The sequence below is a fragment of the Melanerpes formicivorus genome, unplaced genomic scaffold (genome assembly GCF_026170545.1).
Source record: "Melanerpes formicivorus ecotype bairdi unplaced genomic scaffold, bMelFor1.0.p_v2 SCAF_32, whole genome shotgun sequence".
NCBI classification, from domain to species: domain Eukaryota; kingdom Metazoa; phylum Chordata; class Aves; order Piciformes; family Picidae; genus Melanerpes; species Melanerpes formicivorus.
The window spans coordinates 8,719,703-8,744,802 of NW_027142384.1; positions in this window are offsets into that span (position 1 = coordinate 8,719,703).

The window sequence follows — 25,100 nt, forward strand, 5'->3', positions numbered from 1 at the left end:
TAGTGCTTCCTAGTGTTTTTATTCTGGAAAATGGAGAGTTGTTCCCTATTTTTCAATCTCTGTTAGAGCTCATCATTTCACAAAGTTCTTCCAGCTCTTTGCTCTCTGAAGGGGCTTGGTTCATACAGTTTTCCTTCTAAAGCATGACATTTTACATGAACACCCTCATCCTGCAACTCAGCATCTTTTTCATTTTCCTTTTGAAATGTGATATCAAAACCTATTTTTTTTCCTCTTTCAGACCTATCCTAAATGCTTACAAAGGTATTTGGTTGGTTGGTTGGCTGGTTTTACTGCCTCTGGGCTAAGTTGTGAATGTTTGTTGCTCCACCACACTCCCCTTTCTGAATGGAGACAGTGTAAATAAACAGCACTTGTGCTATACTCACTCATGTGAGCAGGGTTATGTTTCCTCTGAGCACCTGGCATTTATTGAATTTCATCTGACATTTCATTATTGTATCATTGGATCTTACAGGATTTCTGACAACCATCTGCATTTTCAGTCATTCTGAGAAGTTCAACAGAGCCTTTCAGATCACTAGAGTGTCTTTGCACCACTAATCCCAACACTGTCTTTAAGGATTCCTTATCAACCCCCCCCTGCTTTTCAACCCCCCTGCTTTTCAGAGATGTATTCCTATGCTGTATTTTTTTACCTTAGCCAGATTTAGGAAGTCCTTCCTGTCTGTCCTGTGACACTTGCATTCATTAAAAGAATGAATGGGGATCTTATCAAAGAACTTTTCCAAATACACTAATCACTGGTATTTTTGTACCTCTGAGCTTCTCTCTACAAATGCCGTGTCAGTTGTTCTGATCCTAGAGCACGCAACTGCATATGTTCAGCTCTGGACCCCTCAGTTTAAGAAGGACATTGAGACTTGAACATGTCCAGAGAAGGGCAATGAGGATGGGGAGAGGCCTCAAGCACAAGCCCTATGAGGAGAGGCTGAGTGAGCTGGGATTGTTTAGCCTGGAGAAGAGGAGGCTCAGGGGAGACCTTATTGCTGCCTACAACTACCTGAAGGGAGGTTGTAGCCAGGAGGGGGTTGGTCTCTTCTCTCAGGCAACCTGCGACAGAACAAGAGGACACAGTCTCAAGCTGCACCAGGGGAAGTTTAGGCTTGAAGTGAGGAGAAAGTTCTTCACAAAGAGAGTTGTTAGCCATTGGAATGGGCTGCCCAGGGAGATAGTGGAGTCACCATCCCTGGAGGTGTTCAAGAGGGGATTGGATGTGGCACTAGGTGCCATGGTTTAGTAGTCATGAGGTGCTGGGTGACCAGCTGGACTTGGTGTCTTCCAATCTTACTGATTCTATGATTCTATGATGCTATGAACTAGAAGAACTAGAACTTGCATTTACAGCAAGTTGCCTAAGTTACACAAACATAACTTGGTAGTCTTAAGATCATAAGACTACCTGTGAGACAGGGTGTGACCATTTGGTGTAACCCACGACACAGGGCCTGAAGATTAACTGTGAGTTTAAGTTCTTGCAGGTAGAGCTTGAATTGTGTTAATTATCAGGCAACATTAACATATGGAACAAAAGGAATTTCTTCAGCCTACATTCTGCTGTAGCCATAGGTACTGCATATGCTCAACAGCAGTGCATTAAAGTATATTTCTAGTATTATGTCATTATTACTTTTGACTAAAAAAGCCACAGGGTCATTTATGCTGTAGCAAGAAAGCTACACTCAAGAAAGCTACCCATTAGTGTCTGCAGAGATTTTAGTTATGCAACTTCACTGGAGAATCCCCCTGCATTTCTGAAACTTTTTTTCAGGTACTTCCATTAGAAGCAGTCCTAGTTGGTGAGATGCTTCACCTTATGTCAAAGTCTCTTTGAATTCCCTGTTTGGCCTTGGCTGTTCTGTTGCACACAGTCCTCTTTATGAGAAATGAAACTCCAAAATTAACAGTCTAGATACTGTTAAAACAACCCATAACACTTAAAAAAAAGTGCTTTTCTGCAGGAATTGTTGCTGGAGACAGAGTTGTTGACTGAAATGTTGTTAAGAATTAGTAAGTCTATTCCATTTTTTTCTTAATGTCCTCTAAATTGCAGTCAGAGTAACGTGAAAGAACAAAAGTCACGATCCCTGTACAACCATAGTTTAACTTACTGTCTCGACTCTGGTAATATTGCCCCCTTCATTTAAAATGAATGTTAGATTTCAGTCTTCTAGTAAATGTTCAGGAGACTATTCAGAGCATGAAGAATAATACAAAAGTTTTCCATTCCCAGGAGGAATCAAATGGAATTTTAAGTGGGCTGACCATAGCTTTTATTTCTGCGTAATGATTTGACATAAGGAACTAATTTAGATACGTAGTCAAAGAGAAACCTTTCTTACAGCTGTTTTCCCAGGAGTGGATTAAAATGCTTTTATACCATTTTATGTCAGATTTGGTCTTACTAATGGTAGAATAGTGGATCCATTAGTTCAAGTGAAAATCACTAAAGGCAATCATAGAGCAGCATTTCATTAAAAACTGCGATTGTTTAATAATCCAATTGTATGTACAGTAAATATGCACCATTCTCATCCTGTAACCTTAGTAATCCAGTGCTGCAATTTTGTTAATTTTACAGACCTAGGAACAGTCAATTCAAGTGAGAATTAGTGATGGAAAGGATGTGCCCCATGATTTTTTTTCCTTTGGAAGTGATTAATTTGGCAGAGGTGTTACAGAAGTTACGATGCCTAAAATAATCCTGGCCTGCATCAGGAACAGTATGGCCAGCAGGAACAGGGAGGTCATTCTGCCCCTGTACCCTGCACTGGTTAGGCCACACCTTGAGTCCTGTGTCCAGTTCTGGGCTCCTCAGTTTAGGAAAGATGTTGACTTGCTGGAGTGTGTCCAGAGAAGGGCAACAAAGTTGGTGAGGGGCTTGGAACACAGCCCTGTGAGGAGAGGCTGAGGGAGCTGCGGTTGCTTAGCCTGGAGAAGAGGAGACTTAGGGGTGACCTTCTTGCTCTCTACAACTACCTTAAGGGGGGTTGTAGACAGGCAGAGGTTGGTCTCTTCTCCCAGGCAACCAGCACCAGAACAAGAGGACACAGTCTCAGGCTGTGCCAGGGGAAGTTTAGGCTGGAGGTTAGGAGGAGGTGTTCAGGAGGAGACTTGATGGGGTGCTTGGTGTCATGGGTTAGTTGATCAGGTGGTGTTGGATTGGATGATGGGTTGGATGTGATGATCTTGAGGGTCCAGCCTGGTCTGGTCTGGTCTGGTCTGGTCTGGTCTATTCTATTCTATTCTATTCTATTCTATTCTATTCTATTCTATTCTATTCTATTCTATTCTATTCTATTCTATTCTATTCTATCTTTTTTCCTGTCAGCCAAATTAATTCAGAATGCTACCTCAGGTATTTATTGAAGTCATTCAGAAATTAATCCAAGTTGCTGCCTGCAAAAGAATAAACACCTAGTCTCCTGCAAGTTTTCAACAAACCTGCTTGTCCTTGCCATGGAGAGAAACTCTGCTGTCTTTTTAAACCAGCAAGGTGAAATTCAGTCATATTTAACATTTCTGGTTTATAGATTTTTCATTACTTTTTTTTATGCTGCTATGCTCAGGAGAAGGATTTCAGTTATCCACAGGTTTATTACATGGCTCATTTTGAAAAAGGGAGGACTTATAAAACAATGAATCATTCCAGTACACCACAGAGTCTTCTATATGAAATCATATCCTACAGATTTTGAGTCCTGATCTTAGTGCTTTGGAAAAGAAGACATTTAAATAGAGGCCTACAGAGTGCAATCTCTGCTTTGAAAGTAAGTATAAATTGATCTTATGATGAATATCAGTTGTAGTAAGCAAGGAAGGTAAAACTCCATTGGTGAGGATACTTCCCAAGGTGTCCAGTGCAGCCCAGCAATTAATTGCAGTGACTGCTGGCTTCTAGATAACTTCTAGACAAAAGCTTTCAAGTATATAAGCTGAATCTTAGCTGTATGGCAGAAAAACTGAATGTAATCCCTGTCCCTGTTGGATGCTTGAAAGTGAAGTGTGTGGAGGTGAGAAGTGTCTTAGGTATCCTTTTCAGACAGTAAAGCTCCTGCGGAACTGGAAGCTATGCCATCTCTTGCAAGCTACTTTTGAACAAGCAGAGGGCCTCTTCTATGCCAGGCATCATACTCAAACTCAAACTAAAGAGTGTAAAACATACCCTGGCTACATCTTAATAAAAACAATCATGGCCACCAAGTGGCAGCGTGCTTTCTGGTAGGGATGCTCTCTCTTCTTCTTGAAGCTGTGCCACCATACAGCCACAGATGATCAGGGTCGATGTGCTGAAGTCTGGCTCCCTACCACAGTGGAAACTTACCTTCTTGTTTCTGCCTCAAGATTGGTTTCATGGTTTTACATTCAGCTACCTCTGACCAAAGCCAGCAACTATCTGTGAAGCAGGGACCTCAATCCTGAACTTCCCCTAACTACGGAATTTAGGAAGAGCTGAATTATCAGGCTTCAGAAACTTTTGGGTCCATAAAGTCCAGTCAAACTGAGACATGGTAGTTATATATTATGCTGCTTATTATAGAATCATAGAATACCTGGATTGGAAAAGACCTTTAAGATCATCCAGTCCAAGCATTCTCTAACACTGCCAAGGCTGGTTCTAAACCACATCCCTCTGCACCATATCTCTGCGTGTTTTAAACACCTTCAGGAGCAGGGATTCAAATACCTCTCTGCGGAGAGTGTTGCAGTGGCTGATAACTTTCAATTGTGGACAAGTTTATTTCATTTATGAAGGTTGTGAAGATATACCTCCAGTTGTACCAACTCTAAAATACTGGCAAATCTTAGTAGTGAAAGACATAGAATCATAAAATGGTTTTGGTTGGAATGGATCTTTACAGGTCATCTCATCCAACCACCCCTGCAATGAGCAGGGACATCTTCAGCTAGATCAGGCTGAAGATACAGGTGCCTCAGCATGTTTGTATATGTAAGGGTTAGGCAAGGTTTTATTTTAGGCAAGACACACCTAGATTTTAGAAGCCTAAATCCTACCCTGCAATCTAATTTATGCACTTTCTTGCTGACCAATAATAAATTCATAAAGCATTCTTTCTTAGCAAAATTAAGCAGTTTAAACATGCAATTTAAGAAAGAAGAAAAAGGCCAAAGTGTCTTACTGAAGTGTCTTTAAGCACACTATTGTATACTATGGTGAGTCTTTAAGACTTTGTGGTGGGTTAAAAATTCCACCACCACCACCCCCCCCCCCCCCCATAAGTTTTGCCAGCCCAGCCCATTTGGAAGCAAATGAAAGCTGTGTTTACAAGCAGACCTACAATCTGCAATGAAATGAATATGTTCAAATATACAATATTTACAGATATTTACAACTGATAAACAGCACAAGGATCCCCCTGGTCAATGACCAGGGGAAGCTACTAGCTTGTCTCTCTCTGTTACCCCCCCACCCCACTGTACAAAAGGCAGAGGAGACAGAAGAAGAAAAGTTAATACCAAAACAATGTAGCCAAGGTCAAGCAGAAGCAAGTTAGTATATCCCCAGAGCAAAGAAGTGAGAGAAGAGAAGAGAAGAGAAGAGAAGAGAAGAGAAGAGAAGAGAAGAGAAGAGAAGAGAAGAGAAGAGAAGAGAAGAGAAGAGAAGAGAAGGAGATTGTTTTGCTACAACTAGTTTAAGTTCCTCCTCCCTCCAATGGAATTGTTTAGAATTATATTTATTTTCTTTTTTTGCACCCAATAGTGATTTATTTACATTTTACTACTTTTCTGTTCAAGATCTGTGAAAAAAAAAAATAAAATTTAAAGGCATAGCCTAAAACCGCTACAGACTTGCCAGCTCTTGACTTGTGCTGGACATTCCCGTCCTAGCTGAAGGATGGCAGTCACGCCAAAGTCATCCAGACACTAAGAATTAGTTCTGTATGCTTTTTAGATGGAATTGGTATAAATATTTGCTTGAAATACGTATTCTATTTTGTATTTAGTAAGTATGAAACTCTGACCAGACCTTCAGCGTGAGCAGTCAATTGTAGTCTATGCAACATAATTACATTTTTCATTTTTGCAAACGTTCCTTAGAGTCAACATCTACCAGTAAGATAGGCACAGGGCTTAGAGCACATTTCCACATGGATCTGCTGGGAAACAAAAGCAATGTCTGGTGGACAAAGGGAAAACTAGGTTGTGAAAAAAGCTTTGCCAATTAAAGAGAAATGTAAAGTCATCCTGAACATGCAAGGACGTCATATTATCTCTATGTTACATTTTTTCATGCTTGGAAAAGCCATGTTTTATTTAAATTCACTAAGACATGTGCCATGCAGCTCTTCAGTTAGCTGAAATGATGGAAAATTTACATGTAAGTATGGATTCTAAATATTCACAGAATCACGGAATTTCAGGGGCTGGAAGGGACCTTGAAAGCTCATCCAGTCCAACCCCCCTGCCAGAGCAGGATCACCTACACCAGATTACACAGGAACACATCCAGGTGAGTTTGGAATATCTCCAGAGAAGGAGACTCCACAACCCCCCTGGGCAGCCTGTTCCAGGGTTCTGTCACCCTCACAATGACAAAATATTTCCTCATATTTACATGAAACTTCCTATGCCTCAACTTCCACCATTGCCCCTTGTCCTGTCATTGGGTACCACAGAGCAGAGCCTGGCTCCATCCTCTTGGGACTCATCCTTTACATATTTATAAACATTGATGAGGTCACCTCTCAGTCTCCTACACTGCTCTTTTAACACAGAAATCTTGCTAAAAGAAAACAAAAAATAGGCCCAACAAAAAATAATAGTAATAATAATGGAGCAACAGAAACTAAGCTACAGGTAAACTGAATTACGCTTACCAATCAAGGAGTTTGCAGCTGATTTCTCTCTGAAGCAACCCATAGACAAAGAACACAAAGATATAACTACTGGAGCCCTTATCTCGGGCTTATATCAGTAAGTTCTTGTGACGTGTGGAGCCACCAGTTGTGTCATCTGCTGGCTCACTCAGCCATAGACAAGTGGTTATTTAAAAGAGGTAGGTATGCGCTGCTCAGCACGGGAGGAACATCCATACTCATCAGGTCACACTTGAAGCATTCATTCTCTTTTTTTGTTTGTTTAATATGCCTGCTCCAGCCCAATCCATTTCCATTTCTGGCTGTAAATGTACCTGCCATACCAGAAGCTTTTTTTTTTTCTCCCCTAATGCAATATCTCAGAGTAGTTTCACTTTTGTTAGGTAGTCACTGGAGGGTACTTGTTTACCTATTTGTAGCCAACTAATTGCTTTTAATGGAAAATCTAAACATCAGCAAAGAGGAATGCTGTCCACTAAGGTTCACTTTGCTAATAAATGTTTCAAAAATTAGAACTGCCCTATCAGAAGCAGAGGTCTCTGATCAATGCCTAATGCAATATGGGGCAGCATAGGAGTTGCATGGGTTTTCTTTTGAAATATAAATCAGGCTTTGTTTTCTGCACTTCACTTTCAAAGTGCCACAAAATTGCTCAGTTCATTTGAACTAATTCTCAAATGACTTTTGGCCCCATCTGCATTAGGCTGCAAGTTGAACTACACGATTCTCTGACGCTGGGATAGTTTCTGCGGCCAGCATTTTGGTACAGAACATTTTTTCCCTCGTGCTAGCACATATCAATCAAACTGCCTTACCACGTATGCTAGAATACATCATTGTGCAGTCTGGGGAAAGGAGCTCGTATACTCCAAGGACTATCACAAACACAAGTGTTGTGTGATTTCATCTTCTTGCTTTAGAAATGGTGAGCCTTGCTGATTTTCCAACAAGGGATTTGACTTTTGCTTCTGAGAGGCATATTTTCATGTTGGTTTTTGTTTTTTCTTTCTGTTGATTTGATCATATAAAACCAAAATACTTAGGAAAAAAAACCCCAAAAACTTACTGTAAATTTAAATAGTTTTATCTAAATTTAATTTTTGATGAAGAAATCTTGATAGTCTCCTAAACTGACATTTGACATTAGGCAGGCTTTTGATTCCGCATCTCATTTTTCCCCAGCCTGCTGAAACACACTAAACATCGTAACTCAGCCATGCCAGCTCTGTGTATGACCTGATAACTTAGTGTCTCGAGGAGGCAGATGAAGAACAGCTTTCTAACCTCACAACAGTCAAGCAATGCTAGACACTTCTCCCCACAGAAGTTGTCTAGCACTGCTACAACCTCACCTTGCAGTGAGTGGGGACATCTTCAACTAGATCAGGTTGCTCAGAGCCTCATCCAACCTGATGTTGAACATTTCTGTCAAGGAACAAAGCGAGCTGTGGGTAGAAGGAGTCTCGTGCATATCTTTGCTGTTGCAGGAACTGAGCCAACCACTTTATCCTGTCAACAGGAGAGCCTGAAGTAGCCTCCCCTGAGCAATCCCTGCTAGACAATATGGCTGCCAAGCAGTGATTTCGAGCTGGGACACCTCTCTAGATTGTTCCTTGGGGCTGAGAGACCTTTTACCAGAAGCAGACCTTTGAATGAGCCTAGTTTGAGATCTCTGAACTGCAACTGGCCTGCACACCAGGTGATCAAGAACATCTCTCATGGGTTGAGAGACATCTCCCTGATGGTTATTGCATTTTTTTCCTCATGTACCTCCTGGGTTACGGAAAAACAAATCAAGCATGAGGTCTGAGATCTACTGGAACCCATGCTTCAAGCATATTTAAGTCCCTAATGCCTAGATACACTTCTTAAGGAAAGTGTGAGGCAGAAACAGTATAAGATGATGAAGACCTCCAGGATGCAGCTGTGTCAGCCAGTGGAGTGCCTAGCCTGGGTCCAGTGTGGAAATCAACTTTGCAGCATCTTCTACAGTATTGGAAATATTCTTTAACAAATGTTAAAGTCATTAAATGTTAAATGTTAAATGTTAATCATTAAATGCTACACTAAAAATGGTCTCTGATCAAATGAATGAAAATTAGGTGCTTAAATACCTGGATCATTTATCCATATTTAAATAATCTAAATAAATTGGTTTAAATCTAAATAATAAAGGTAAATATCTGAATTTATCCATATTTAAGAATTTAGTAGAAATAGATAGATTCAGATTGGATGTTAGGAAGAAGTTCTTCCCCATGAGGGTGGTGAGACACTGGAACAGGTTACCCAAGGAGGTGGTAGAAGCCTCATCCCTGGAGGTTTCTAAGGCCAGCCTGGATGTAGCTCTGACCAACCAGATCTAGTGTGAGGTGTCCCTGCCCAAGGCAGGAGTGTTGGAACTAGATGATCCTTGAGGTCCCTTGGAACCCTAACAATTCTATGACTGTATGATTCTATGACTGACATTAAAAGAATTAGGAAGGGTACTTGGGAAAAATTTATTTTCCCATCGCAGGAGTGATACACCTCAGAGCTAGGGGAGGAACCAGTAGCACTCTAGAAGTCATGTGGCAGTTGATGATATTGTATATATTATATGTGAGGAAGAAGTTCTTCACCATGAGAGTGGTAAAACCGTGGAATGGGTTGCCCAGGGAGGTGGTTGAGGCCCCATCCCTGGAAGTGTTTAAGCCCAGGCTGGACAAGGCTCTGGCCAGCCTGATTTAGTGTGGGGTGTCCCTGCCCATGGCAGGGGGGTTGGAACTTGATGATCCTTGTGGTCCCTTCCAACCCTGACTGATTCTATGTAAAAGCAGAAAACCATAGCAATGTACACTGCATCAGAGGAATATATATGGACAGTGGCATTGAGTGCACCCTCAGCAAGTTTGCTGATGACACCAAGCTGTGTGGTGCAGCAGACACACTGGAGGGAAGGGAGGCCATCCAGAGGGACCTGGACAGGCTGGAGAGGTGGGCACAAGCCAACCTCATGAAGTTCAATAAGAGCAAGTGCAGGGTCCTGCAGCTGGGTCGAGGCAATCCCAGGCACAAATACAGGCTGGGCAGTGACTGGCTGGAAAGTAGCCCTGAGGAGAGAGACTTGGGGGTGCTGGTGGACAAAAAGCTCAACATGAGCTCTCAATGTGCACTTGCAGCCCGCAAAGCCAATCAGATCCTGGGCTGCATCAGGAGAAGTGTGGCTAGCAGGTCGAGGGAGGTGATCCTCCCCCTCTATTCAGCCCTGGTGAGACCCCACCTGGAGTACTGTGTCCAGTTCTGGAGCCCCTATTACAAGAGGGATGTGGAGGTGCTGGAACGTGTCCAGAGGCCACGAGGGTGATCAGAGGGCTGGAGCACCTCTCCTGTGAGGACAGACTGAAGGAGTTGGGGCTGTTCAGTCTGCAGAAGAGAAGGCTCTGAGGTGACCTCATTGTGGCCTTCCAGTATCTGAAGGGGGCCTACAGGAAGGCTGGGGAAGGGCTTCTCAGGATCTCAGGTAGTGATAGGACTAGGGGGAATGGAATGAAGCTGGAGGTGGGGAGATTCAGGCTAGATGTGAGGAGAAGTTTCTTCACCATGAGAGTGGTGAGACCCTGGAATGTGTTGTCCAGGGAGGTGGTTGAGAGCAGGCTGGATGAGGCTCTGGGCATCCTGATCTAGTGTGGGGTGTCCCTGCCCATGGCAGGGGGGTTGGAACTAGATGATCCTTGTGGTCCCTTCCAACCCTGAATGAAACTATGAAACTATGAAACTATATGGGATGGTACAACAGAATCAGAAGCATCAGAGGAAGAAAAGAGAAATAAAGTTAAAGAAAAAAAAAAAAAAAAGCAAAGATATTTTAGTAAAAATGTCCATGACATGAAGAAAGGATGAAGGAGTAGCAGTGGCAAAGTCAATGTGAAGATTTTAGATACCACATCTAGGAAGTCCAGACCTGAGATAATGAAAAACAAACATGCAAACAAACAAACAAACAACTTACTCCCCACCCCCCCCAAACTAAAAAGGAGATAAATGGAGAAGTAGGAGAAGCAGCTTTTAGCATATGATGGTGCTATGAGGAAGGGAGAGAAACTAAGGTTTCAAGTGTTTTCTTTCTAGAAGGTAAGTTGTGTTTTAATGGGACTCATTATAAACTGAAAATGGAAAAATGTGCATAGTTTATGCATAATGTCAAAACACGGCAGGTGCTCACCTGTAAAAGGTGAAACCATTTGGCAGATTCACAATTAGAAGACTTTAATTAATAGTGTTATCAAAATATATCCACTTGAATATACCCTGGGTAATGTGTTGATTTTTCTTCAGTGTTTTCTTTACATAATGACTCCATTTCTGTTCTCAGGAGCAGAGATATTGCACTAGATTTCAAAGCAAGAAGCAAGATAATGCTGTTAAAATAATGTAGACTAACTAGCTGAAGATAAGACCTGTATTAAGTTCAAGCTTAGTGTTTGCACTTTGCTATCTTCTCAATGCACATGGTATTCATGAAAAGACAGCTTTCTCCCAGGCATCCAGCATCAGAACAAGAGGACACAGTCTCAAGCTGCACCAGGGGAAATTCAGGCTGGATGTTAAGAAAAAGTTCTTCATGTAAAGAGTTATTAGCCATTGGAATGTGCTGCCTGGGGAGGCATCACTGGAGGTGTTTAAGAAGATACTTGATGGGGTGCTTGGTGCCATGGTTTAGTTGATTAGATGGTGTTGGATGATAGGTTGGACTTGATGATCTCAAAGGACTCTTCCAACCTGGTCTATCCTATCCTATCCTATCCTATCCTATCCTATCCTATCCTATCCTATCCTATCCTATCCTATCCTATCCTATCCTATCCTATCCTATCCTATCCTCTTCTATTCTATCACTTCATTTAAGTGTAAAAGTGTCATATTGCAATCAATGCATTACACTCTTGCTTCCTGGACAGATATTTTCTTGGTGAACTTTCTGATAACTGTAGATACAACTGACTCCAGTGGGATGTCAGTGTGAAGTAGATTATCCAGTGTATTTATAAAGAATTTTAAGGCTCTGACAAGGCTGCTTTGGCACAAATCATTGTGAACCACCTCATCTGTCCTTGCAAAATGTTTTTCAAACACATTCAAAGTCCTTGATTTCTTCTTGACTGTGATTTCTGGTATATATTAGAACAATGTCAAAACTGTTCCAGTAATACTCTGGCTGTAACAGCCCTATGAGCTACTGGTTCAGCATCAAGAATATTAACAGGCTTTGTAACTGCTTTGGGAAAGAGGGGTGGCATTGAGCCACTCCTTTCCTAGCAGAGGATACTCAAATACTGGGTACATAAAGGCTACATCTACTGCATTTTTGCAGTTTCACCAACCCAGAAAGGTGTAATCACAAAATCACAGATTTGTAATGGTTGGAAAGGACCTCAGGAGATCATCTAGTCCAAACCTCCTGCCAAGGCAGGTTCACTTAGAGAAGGTCACACAGGAACATGTTCAGGCAGCTTTTGAATGTCTCCAGAGATGGAGACTCCACCACCTCTCTGGGCAGTCTGCTCCACTGTTCTGTCACCCTGAGATTAAAGAAGTTCCTCCCCATGTTTAGATAGAACTTCTTATATTCAGGCTTGTGCCTGTTAACCCTTGTCCTATCACTGGGCACCACTGAAAAAATGACTGGCCCCATCCTCCTGACACCCAACCCTTAAGTATTTGTAAGCATTTATGAGATCCATTCTCAATCTTCTCTTTTCTAGACTAAAAAGTCCCAGTTCTTTCAGTCTTTCTTCTTGAGGGAGATGCCCCAATCCCCTCAGCATCTTTGTAACCCTTTGTTGTACCCTCTCCAGCAAGTCTTTGTCCTTCTGGAACAGGGGAGCCCAGAACTGGACACAGTATTCCAGATGTGGCCTCACCAGGGCAGAGTAGAGAGGGAGAAGAACCTCCCTCAACCTGCCTGCCACACTCTTCTTCAATATCATTAGCCACTATGTTTGCTGTTCTCAAACCCTGTAAACTTGATGGGAATGCTTACAATGGAAAAAATGCATTAAGATGAAATAATCGTTTAATAAATATTTATTAAAACTCCTCAGTTTTGCCAACAGTCACTGTTAAGTTACTGGAAAAACTGCTGGTCCTGTTATAATGCATCCTAGCAGGCATTGGCACTGAAACAACAGCGGACTTTTAGATATAACAGATAACCATGAATAACAATTTTCATTTCATCTGAAATTCCATGCAATAGTAGGTGAATTACACCAAACTAGTAGGCACTTAGATTTCTGTCTTTCACAGGTTCACAGAGAACTTGAGTTGATGTGTATAATTCCAGGTAGTTCTACAATGAAAATTAAAAATAGCGCAAACCTTATGTCAGGGAAGAAGGGGAAGGAAGGAAGTGGGGAAGAGTGGCTGAGAGGTGAAGGGAGAGAAAGGCAGAACGAAAGAGAATTCTTGGCCTTTACTGCTTTTATTCCTCTTTGGCAATAAACAAATTAATTTGTATGTGCATATCACTTTTTAGAGTTAGTCCAACTGGATTTAGTTTTTTGTGGTATTTCTGCATCCATGATGACATCCAATTTATTTCCTGTTAGGACATTTCAAAGATCCCCACAGCAGTAAATGCTTTATTAAACTGTGGCTCATGACTCTCTCAGACTCTCTGAAATGATTTAGCCTTTTACAACATTTGCCAGCTTTGCCCACTGTATTAAACTTCTAAGTGTATGTTTGGAGTGGCCATAGTGATTGCAAAACTTGAGCAGAGCAGCAAATAGGCTAACATACTCCAGTCAAGTCTCACAGGAGGTCACAAGGTAGCGTTGTGCTTACAACTGGTAAGAGGCAATACCACAGCCACAATGTGACTCATCCCGTCTGTCATAGGTCATAAGCCATTTGAATCAGCCACTTCAGCTGAAAATATCTTGCCATGAACAGTGAGAATACAGCTGAGAACTGCTGAAAAGCCGGAAGGTGTTAGATTTGTGAGATGTTTGTGTCTAAAAGTGTCTCGACTATACAAGCTGAAAGTCTGAAAATGCTGTGAGCCTTTTTGCTGACTCACAGGAACAGGGACATCAGCTGCTAGAAAGAGTGTTCTCCATCAGAGCGAGACCAGGCTGGTTAAAAGACTTGAAATGCTGTCTGCAGCTGTCACCTCCATATATCCTAGCTTAGGCTGGATAAGGATCTCTGTGGTTTAAATATTTATACTAGACCCTTTCTTTTGTGTGTGTTTATAATGTCAGTAGAAACTTGATTACGTGGATTGTGTTAGGACTGTAAATATTAGCTCGGATATTAATAACGTTGTTGCAAACACAGTAAACTGTGCCTTTGTTTACTTCCCTAGCAGTCTAAATTAAAAACTGTATTGTTAGAAACAACAGATGAAGAGGCAGCTTGCATCTGATGAAGCATCATTCAGTATATACACACAGCTTGTTTCTGCACTTCTTTCATGACTGAAGAGGAAACCTGGCATGCAATTGCACAAAGCCATCGGCCCACTCATGCCATTTCCACTGAACGCATCTAAACCAATATCAACTTTGGGGCAATGAAGTGCTGAACCTGAGATCAGTGGAATGTTTTATTAGGTGTCAGCATACTCATTAGACATGATGCTTATGGGTTTGACAAACCGAAGGAAAAGGGGGAAATAGAGCAAGGGAATGGAATGGAATGGAATGGAATGGAATGGAATGGAATGGAATGGAATGGAATGGAATGGAATGGAATGGAATGGAACAGAACAGAGCAGAACAGAACAGAATAGAATAGAATAGACCAGACTAGGTTGGAAGAGACCTTCAAGATCATTGCATCCAACCTATCATCCAACACCATCTAATCAACTAAACCATGGCACCAAGCACCCTATCAAGTCTCCTCCTAAACGCCTCCAATGATGGTGACTCTACCACCTCCCTGGGCAGCCCATTCCAATGGGCAATCACTCTCTCAGTGTAGAATTTCTGCCTACCCTCCAGCCTAAACCTCCCCTGGTGCAGCTTGAGACTGTGTCCTCTTGTTCTGGTGCTAATTAGAGAGTAATGGGAGAAGTAATAGATCAAAATAGGCTCTATTATGCACTTCAATTTCAACAGTAAAACCTTAGCTGGAGTGAAATAATTGCTGCCTACAACTACCTGAAGGGAGGTTGTAGCCAGGTGGGGGTTGGTGTCTTCTCCCAGGCAACCAGCACCAGAACAAGAAGACATAGTCTCAAGCTGCACCAGGGGAGATTTAGGCTGGATGTTAGGAAGAAGTTCTTCATAGAAAGAGTTATTGGCCATTGGAATGGGCTGCCCAGGGAGGCATCACTGGAGGTATTTAGGAAGAGATGTGATGGGGTGCTTGTTGCCACGGTTTAATTGATTAGATAGTGTTGGATGATAGGTTGGACTCGATGATCTCAAAGGTGTCTTCCAACCTGGTTAATTCTATTCTATTCTATTCTATTCTATTCTATTCTATTCTATTCTATTCTATTCTATTCTATTCTATTCTATTCTATTCTATTCTATTCTATTCTATTCTATTCTATTCTCACTTTCAAAGAGCAATATAACCTGATAGTCTTCTCAGAATTCTTTTAAAACAGGCCCAGGCAGCTCACCTACCAAGTCAATCTAATAAATTCTCTTTCAGTACCTAGCAAACAGGTGCAGTCTTTGCCTTTTAAAGCTATTTTAAACCTCTTGATTTTGTACAATATGTTGTCAATAAAAACATTCTGTGGCTGTTACTTGTTCAGAAGAGGAGTACGTCAGATCTGTCAGAATCAGTGGCTGAAATTCTCACCAGATAATGAGAACCCTTTTCACTACAGCTGGTTACAAAAAAAGCATTGACATTCATGTCTCTGATTAATCCTGCAGTATGACACTGGCCTATTACAAATCCCCCAGGACACCTGGACCTGAAATAAACTCCCCAGGGGAATTTTAAACATCTCTCATCTTTCTGAATACTTCTTCAGTGTGTATGATGTGACTCCTGAATGCACAATTATTGTGGTTGGTAGCTCCTAAGATAAGGAATATTATCTCCCTCAGGTACATGTGTCCATCAGATAGCTCATTTTGCCAAAAATAACTGGCTTCAGAAGATTCTGCAAATATTCCTTTCATGTCCCACTCTTTTAACTGTGCCATGCCAACCTGAGAGTCAACTACCACCACCTGCATGAGAAACTTGGAGGGATTTATTAAACACCATGAGAGTGACTTCACAACCCCATTAACTGATTCTCTCAGGACTTTGGGGTGTTTTTCACTGGATGCCATGGACTTGGAAAAGTTCAGGTTCATCAGGTGGGCTCAAACATGGTCTTCACCTGCAACTGGAGGAACTGAATTGCCCCCATCCTTATTGCTGTCTACAACTACCTGGAGGGAGGTTGCATCCAGGAGGGGGTTGGTCTCTTCTCCCAGGCAATCAGCACCAGAACAAGAGGACCCAGTCTCAAGCTGCACCAGGGGATGTTTAGGCTTGAGGTGAGGAGAAAGTTCTTCACAGAGAGAGTTGTTAGCTTTTGGAATGTGCTGCCCAGGGAGGTGGTGGAGTCACCATTCCTGGAGGTGTTCAAGAGGGGATTGGACATGGCACTTGGTGCCCTGGTTTAGTAGTCATGAGGTGTTGGGTGACAGGTTGGACTTGATCTTTGAGGTCTTTTCCAACCTTATTGATTCTATGATTCTATGATCCCGGCCTTGAAGTTGAGGGGCTTGAAAGATGCAAGAAGAGACAGGCAAAAAAAAGTTGTTGAGCTCCTCAGTCATGTTGGCTGTCACCAGTTGTATCTTATTTATAAGTTTCTTTAATCTTCAGTTTCTGGGCAGTGTAGAAGCCCTTAATATTCTTTGCATCCCTAGCCAAATTCAGCACAAGACTCACAAATGGCAAAAAAGATTGAAGTTCAGAATCCATGAAGACGCGTTGCACAGAACAGCACTCTGACTTCAAAGTGAGGTCACTAGAGTTAGGAATGGACTCAAGTTCCTAACATTTGGTAGAGACAGGTCTTTGTCTCATACATTATTCAGCCAACACAATAAGAAATAAACCACAGAACTTTAGCTATTCACTTTTAAAATTACTTTTGACGTATTGTCTGGAAAAACATTAGTAGATTCAACATTAGTAGATTCAAAGCACATTCTTACTGCTTTTTCTTCCAGGTTTTGCTTTCTGCATTTCAAAGTGGTTGAGAATTTAGTTTAATGTTACCATTTTTTTTCCCCCCACTAGGTAGTCTAAGTAATGTCAGCCATTTAAATGCTGATTATGAGGCACTGATGTGAGAAAATGTAACATTCATTATACTTTCTGCAGTAACTTGAAAGTAGCTCTGGCCATTAAATCTTGTTTTATTGAAAATCTAAATGCAACCTAGGACACCATCATTTGTCATCTTCTGTGCATGGTCTGTGATTTGGAAGGGAATGTCCTCTTCCAGCATCATAAAGCCTGGCATTAAGGAGACCAAGCTCATGCAAATTTTGGATGGAAAAAATACCACACAGGATTGGCAACTAGGATGATACTGGTTCAAGCTGCAAGTGTGTTTAGATAATGATCATGAACAACTGATTATTAATGCAGCTGAATTTTTTTTTAAGCTGCAGTGACTATGAAAACATAAAGGTCCCCACTATCATGAACTGTCCACTCAATCACCAGCTGGTTTGGGTAGCAAATACTTACATGTGATGGAGGCATTGGAATGGATCTGTGTGTTAGGAAGTGTTTTGATTGTGTGCAGCTCAGTGGATGTCCAGACAAAGTTAGGTGCTTATTGGTAAGGATGAGGGGAAGGACCAACAAGGCAGATATCCTGCTGGGAGTCTGTTATAGATCATCCAACCAGGATGAAGAGACAAATGAAATAATCTACAGTTGGCTGGCAGAAGTCTCACAATCTCCAACTCCTGTACTGGTGGGGGACTTCAACTTACCAGACATATGCTGGAAATACAGCACAGCAGAGAGGAAACAGGAGGTTCTTAGAGTATGTGGAAGAGAACTTCCTAATATAGATGCTAAGTGAGCCAGCCAGGGGAGGTACCCAACATGACCTGCTGTTTACAAACAGAAAAGGACTGGTGAGTGATTGGAATGGAATGGAATGGAATGGAATGGAATGGAATGGAATGGAATGGAATGGAATGGAATGGAATGGAATAGAATAGAATAGAATAGAATAGAATAGAATAGAATAGAATAGAATAGAATAGAATAGAATAGAATAGAATAGAATAGGAATAAAGCAGGTTGGATGTGGTGGTTGAAGTCCATCTTGGGCTTAGTGACCATGAAATGACAGAATTCTCAGATCTTGGGGAACTAAGGAAGAGAGTCAGGAAGACCACTGCCATGGACTTCTGGAGGGCAGACTTTGGCCTTTCAGGACACTGGTTGAGGGAGTCTCTTGGGGGACAGTCCTGAAGGGCAAAAGAGTCCAGGAAGGCTGGGGATTCTTCAAGAAGGAAGTCTTAGAAGTACAGGAGCAGGTTGTCTCCATGTGATGTAAGATGGATGGGTGGGGAAGGTGCCAAGCCTTGCTGAACAGGGACCTTCTGCTGGGACTTGAAAAAAAAAAAGGGATATTTGACCACTTTTGGAAGAAGGGGTAGGTGACTCAAGAGTACAGGGATCTAGTTAGGTCATGCAGAGAGAATGGCAGAAAGGCAAAAGCCCAGCTAGAAATTAACCTGCCCACTCTTGCAAGAGATAATAAAAACTATTTTTACATTTAAACACAGGGTTAGGTAACTTGCAGGGCTGGAGTAAAAGGAACAATTAAAATGAATGATAAATCTGTATGGGCCTAGCAATATGTACTCAATACATGACACTGCTAATATGTAAGTGTTTTCCTAATGTTGTCAAAACAGAACAGGCCCCCACTGGTATATTCTTTTATCAGCTTAATTTAGGGTTTTTTAAACAGATCTGTAAAGACCAAGCCAGAGAACACACCTGTTGTTTGAGAGTTAGCCTCTAACTGAGCAAAACAAATCATTGCTCTTACACAGCGGGTGGCATATTTTCTCTCTTCTCATATTTATACTTCAAAATGTCAGTTTCTATACTGTGAAACTGTCATATTTACATTAGTGCCAGGTGTGAGGCTATGGTGGAGTGAAAACATGCTAAGTGCTCCTCTGCTCCTTTTGCTGGATGTTGTTTTGACATTGTCCATTTGCAGGAGACTGACTAACCTCTTAGTACATGTTTCATAGAATCATAGAATTGTTAGGGTTGGAAGGGACCTCAAGGGTCATCCAGTGCATATACACTTTTTAGCAGAAAGACTTGCTCTGTGCTTCCCTAGGGACTGGGAAGAATATCTACTTCTTATCAACTTCTACTTCCATCTTTGACAGCAACATTTTGTGAGGAACCCAAGGCAGCATGGACTGAGAATAGCTCAAGCTCGCTTGTTGAGTTGCTGGAATGTGTCCAGAGAAGGGCAACAAAGCTGGGGAGGGGTTTGGAGCACAGCCCTGCAAGGAGAGGCTGAGGGAGCTGGGGGTGCTTAGCCTGGAGAAGAGAAGGCTCAGGGGAGACCTTATTGCTGTCTACAACTCCCTGAAGGGTGGTTGTAGCCAGTAGGGATTAGTCTCTTCTCCCAGACAACCTGTGACAAAAGGAGAGGACAGAGTCTCAAGCTGTGCCAGGGGAGGTTTAGGCTGCGTGTCATGAAGAAATTCTTCACATAAAGAGAGTTTGGCCATTGGAATGTTGCTGCCCAGGGAGGTGGTGGAGTCACCATTACTGGAAGTGTTTAAAAAGAGGCTGGATGAGGCACTTGGTGCCACGGTTTAGTTGGTTAGATGGTGTTGGGTGATAGGTTGGACTTGATGATCTCCAAGCTCTTTTCCAACCTGGTTGATTCTGTATTCTGTAAAATGTGACCATGGGATAGCTGTTCTGGGCAGGTGTATGAACAGAAGTTCTGTCATATCTACTTATGAGACAAAAATCTGGAGAATCATTCTCTTGGACATGGAGTGCATTTAAGTGCCCAAAACCTTTTGGTTTATCAACCCTATTCCATTTTGCCAGCAGACAATATGTTGTGGATTCTGCAGTGTATTTATTTCTCAACATATTTCTTCCCCCACTCAAAAAGGAACCATTTCCTCAAGTAGTTTACAATTGTCATGAAAGTCAGGAAGACTCTTCTAATTGTGGCTGAAACCGTCAACCTAAGCTATTAAACAAAACCTCAGTTCTCTAAGGCAGAACTGGGATTAGTTGCTTTTAGTGTGCAATTTTGAAATGTCTTTCTTAAAGCTTTTATTGCCAGTGAGCTCCTTACAAAAAGCAGAATCCTTGCTGTGTTGCAAAACTCTGCCTCAATTCTAAAATGCTTTAAACTGAAATATACTGAACCTGTCTTGCCTGCTACACAACAAAAAGAAACAACATTATTGACCACTTGGAAATGTAATTCTTACCGTAAGCAACAACAACATTTTTATGGTAAAAAAACAGGAGTTTAAGAGACAGTTATAAGCTGAATGGGCTTTTTATCCCCCACTCTACAAGTACTAAACAATGTCTGAACTGCTGAGTACAGAAGAGAAAAACCAGACACTTAGTAGGTATAATCCTTGCTTTGCTCAATGGCCAAACACAATTATTCTGCAAATAATCAAGATAATGGCAAGGGATGATTTTCTGTGTCATGAATACAATTTGTTTATGCTTTAGCTGGCCTCAGTGAAAGATGGCAATATATCCATTTCTGACTTTTAAATACAACTGTGATTCCGGGACAGGGACAGCCTGTATTTCATTTTCTATTGCAGTTCATTACTGAACAGTGTTTTATGACAACTGTCACTATAGTGAAGATGTGACATAAGAAGGTCCAGTTTTAATACAAAAGTCTCAAAAGATGTTGTGTTCTAGTGTACAGTTGCTGTCCATGGAAGTGTTCAAGAAATGTGTGGATGCGGCACTTGGGGACATAGTTTAATGGCCATGGTGGTCTTAGGTTGAAGGTTGGACTCAATGATCTCTACCAACCAAAACAATTCTATGATTCTATGCTTCAGTGGCTGCTATTTGTATGTGATTGGCTTTCTTTCAGTTCTCATGGTGTGACTCAGTAGTGTTAGTCTGTGTCATGCTGAGCAAAATATCTGCCTAATGATCCTTTCATTCACACTATCTCAGTAGCTTTAAGTGTCCTACTAATGTATTCAGTCTGTTGTCCATGAGTCAATGTCATAAGGATACCCCTTTAAATTGTTCATGGAAAACATTCAGGGAAAGTAAACTCACAAATACTTCAATTTTGATATTCATTTGTGCAAAAACTAAAGTAACTAAAAAATGCAAGTTTCTCTGTTCTCCTCCAGGGTGCCTTCAAAGTCCTCCAAGATACCTCCACATACATTCACTATTTTGCCTTGGTGTCAAATTTGCTTCCAACTCAATTTCTTTTCCTAGTAGTTTGTAAGCACAGCTGTCCATAAGAAAGAGGAAAGGTCCAGCAGTTAATTTCACATATTTCTAGCAAATGCTCAGGAAAATATGACTTACATTCACTATTGATCTAGCCTGCACTTGGATGAAATTCATTTAGGCAGTGAGGAACATCCGGACTTTTCACTGAGGAGCTTTAGAGGGGTAAGGACAAAATAACCAGAGACCTGTCTGCCAGAAGGGCAAGAAAACTGGTGGAGGCTATAATGCACAAGTCTTATGATAAGTGGCTGAGAGAACTGGGATTGTTTAGTCTAGAGGAGACTGAGGGAAGGCCTCATTGTTCTCTACAGCTCTCTGGAAGGAGGTTGAAGTGAGGTGGGGCTTGGTCTCTTCTTCCTAGTGTTAAGTGATAGAATGAGAGAAAATGGCCTGAAATCATGGGGAGGTTTAGGTTGGACATTAGGAGAAATTTCTGTCTTTCAAGAGTGGTCAGGCATTGGAACAGTCTGCCCAGAGTGGTGGTGGAGTCATCATGCCTGGAAGTGTTCAAGAAATGTGTGGACATAGCTCTTTGGGACATGTTTTAATGGCCATGGCGGTGTTAGGTTGATGGTTGGACTTGGTGATCTTGGAGGTCTTTTCCAACTGAAATAATTCTCTGATTCTATGAAGAAGGCACATACAATCCATACAATCCATTTGACCTTACAGAACATTTTAAATTAACTCCACTAAAGTACTCATGTATTCAAATAAATTGAGGTGGTGGTGTCTCCGTCTCTGGAGTCATTCTAAGACCACCTGGACACCATCCTGTTCAGCCAGCTCTAGGTGAACATGCTCTGTTGGGGTGATCTCCAAAGGTCCCTTCCAACCCCTATCATTCTGGGATTCAGTGAATTTTGCCTGTCAATTTGCAGGGCTCAGAACACTGAACAGTCAAACCATTCTGCACTGAAGCACACTTTAATTAAGCAAGAATATGTAATGAAATTATTCCTACGTAGATTCTGGTGATGTAGGTCATGATAAGAGTGGAAAATATTTAGGAAGGCTGCCACAAACTAGTGAGTTTTTGCTGCACCTTCTTGGAATAACATAAATCACAGCTAGCTGCTAATGAAACAGTGCCTATGTAAGAATCTTCCTTCCTTACAAATGCCTTAAGCAACACCACTCTTTCCCCATCTCCCTTTAGCTTTCCTTCTTTTGCAACCCCAAGTGCTCCTTTCACAAGCCATCCATACTGGCATCGGTACTCTGAACAGTTTGGCAGAACTCACTCTTCCTAAAGACTAAGATTTCCTTTTAGCAGCAGTGAAACAAAACCCAGGAGGATTTTATTTCTGTCAGTGGAACAGCAAGTTTGCCACTTCCCTGTGAAGGCACAATATTGCCACAAATTCAAGCAGTCATTTGTTTTCTGAATGGTTTCCTTGTGAGCAAAGAATGATTCCTGGAATTGCCAGATGCTCGAAACTGTCAACCACAGTTTACATGAAAGATCATGTTTCATAAGCAGTGGATAATCACCAAGAAACAATTTTCCCTCTGCCTTTAAACAGAAACATTATCACTTTAATTTGGGAGATACAGGCTTGACTAAAAACCCAGAACCAGTAAAAGATCAGGATGGTTGTATACTGCTGCTTGGCAGTTTGAGTGGATTGCTACAGATGTATCATTTTTGCAATGGTTTATGTTATAATATATTATTTATTCCACTCCAACCCCAATTAACCATAAAAAAAATAATTTGCAAGTAATATATTAATGCAGAAATGTACTTGAACCTTCCAAACCACCACTAGCCTCTGCCTTTGTCGCTCCAATGTCACGTAACAGCTGCTTTGTAACAGCTCAGGACCACATTTTCCCAACATCCCTAGCATAGTATATCATAGAATTGTTAGGGTTGGAAGGGACCTCAAGGATCATCTAGTTCCAACCCCCTGCCATGGGCAGGGACACCTCACACTACATCAGGTTGCTCGCAGCCACATCCAGGCTGGCCTTAAAAACCTCCAGGGATTTGGCTTCTACCACCTCTCGGGGCAACCTGTTGCAGTGTCTCACCACCTTCATGGTGAAGAACTCTTCCTAACATTCAATCTGAATCTACCCATTTCCATTTTTTTCCCATTCCCCCTAGTCCTATCATTACCTGACTGGAAGTAAGAAATAGAGGAAGAAAATGAGTGTGAAGGAAACAACATCTAAAACTAGATTCCAAGTTCAAAAAAATACACGACTCCAAAGACAGTTTACATTCAGAAGAAAACTATGAAGCTGCCTGTCCTTTGTTAGGAGTTTCTCTCCAAACCAGATGTGCTCTGTAAGAGTTTTTAGTACACATAAGCACTTTTTCAGTTGCTTGAATGTTATCTATCCTTCTCCTCTCCAAACACCACTGAAATACACAGATACATGAACCAAGCGTGCCCTCATTACATCTGCAGACTATCACAGAACAGCCACAGTCATCTATCCCTGAAAACTGAATCACAGAATGCTTTGGAGGGGATTTTTAAAGGTCATCTAGTCCAAAACTTTTGTAGTGAGCAGGAACATCTTTAACTAGTTTGGGTTGCTCAGGGCCCTGACCAATCTGACCATGAATGTTTCCAGGGGTGGGGCATCTACCACCAATCTGGACAACCTGTGCCAGTGTTTCACTACCTTCACTGTAAAAAATGTGTCTTCTGTCAGTCTAAATCTATCCTCTTAACTTAAAGCCATTCCCCCTTGTCCTGTGTCAACAGGCCCTGCTAAAATGTTCCCATCCTTCTTTTAAACCCCTTTGTACTTAAAGTCTTGAACAAGGTCTCCCTAGAGCCTTCTTGACTCCAGGCTGAACAACTCCAGCTCTCATTCATTGCTGCAAACTGGCCCAGTGGTTTATTTAGGCAGAAATCTACTCTATTACTTTATCAAATATTTTTTTGCCAAGCAGTAGCAAGAAAGTCAGGATTCCATTTTCTTCCATCCAGATGATGGCAGCATTTTCACAATTTAGTTTTGTGCTAGGAGAGTATAATTGGAAAAAGAGAATATTTCCTGGTTAATTACATAGGAACTTTGTCTCGCTTACTCTTTACTCTTCAGTTATCCTTGTACTATCCTTTCCTTACCTTGTACTCCTTTACTTAACCAAAAGATCTTTACTTAACACCTTGGTAATATTCCTGAGCTACTCTGAAATGCTTCCTGCAGTGTCTTTCAGTCAGTGTCACCTCACTGCTGCTACTATGCACAATAGATATTTCAGAGCAAATAATGCCTGGCTGGACACACATCAGATGACAGCCTCCAGCCAGCACTCTATCCCTGGAAAAGCTCAGCAAGTGCAGAAGAAAAGACAACTGTGAGAAGGGGAGTCCTTCTCTGTAGCATCAGAAGCAATGGACCAGATGCAAAAGCAGTGCCCTGAGGTACTTGAAATAACCTCTTTCCTCTGCTGAGAGCTTTGGCTGACTGTGCTCAGGGCCAGCCCTATTACATGGGACTGTGGATCAGCCATAGGAGGAAAAGCCTTGGCTGGTCCCTCCCCACCTTGCTACGGAGCTTCATTTAAGAAGAGGTGTCATGCAACTTGCCTTGCCCTACATAACATGGTCCTGTACTCCACCACAGTCCTGCTGCTGCCTGAACCTGCCCCATCACTAGGGACATTGCCTGATTAGATGTGGAAGGATGGTGCCCCTTTGGTGCCCTTCCAGCCTGCCCATCACTGCCAGCCCACAACATAACTCCCCTGGGTGGGGGAGACCCCTACCACCACCCCTGAGATCT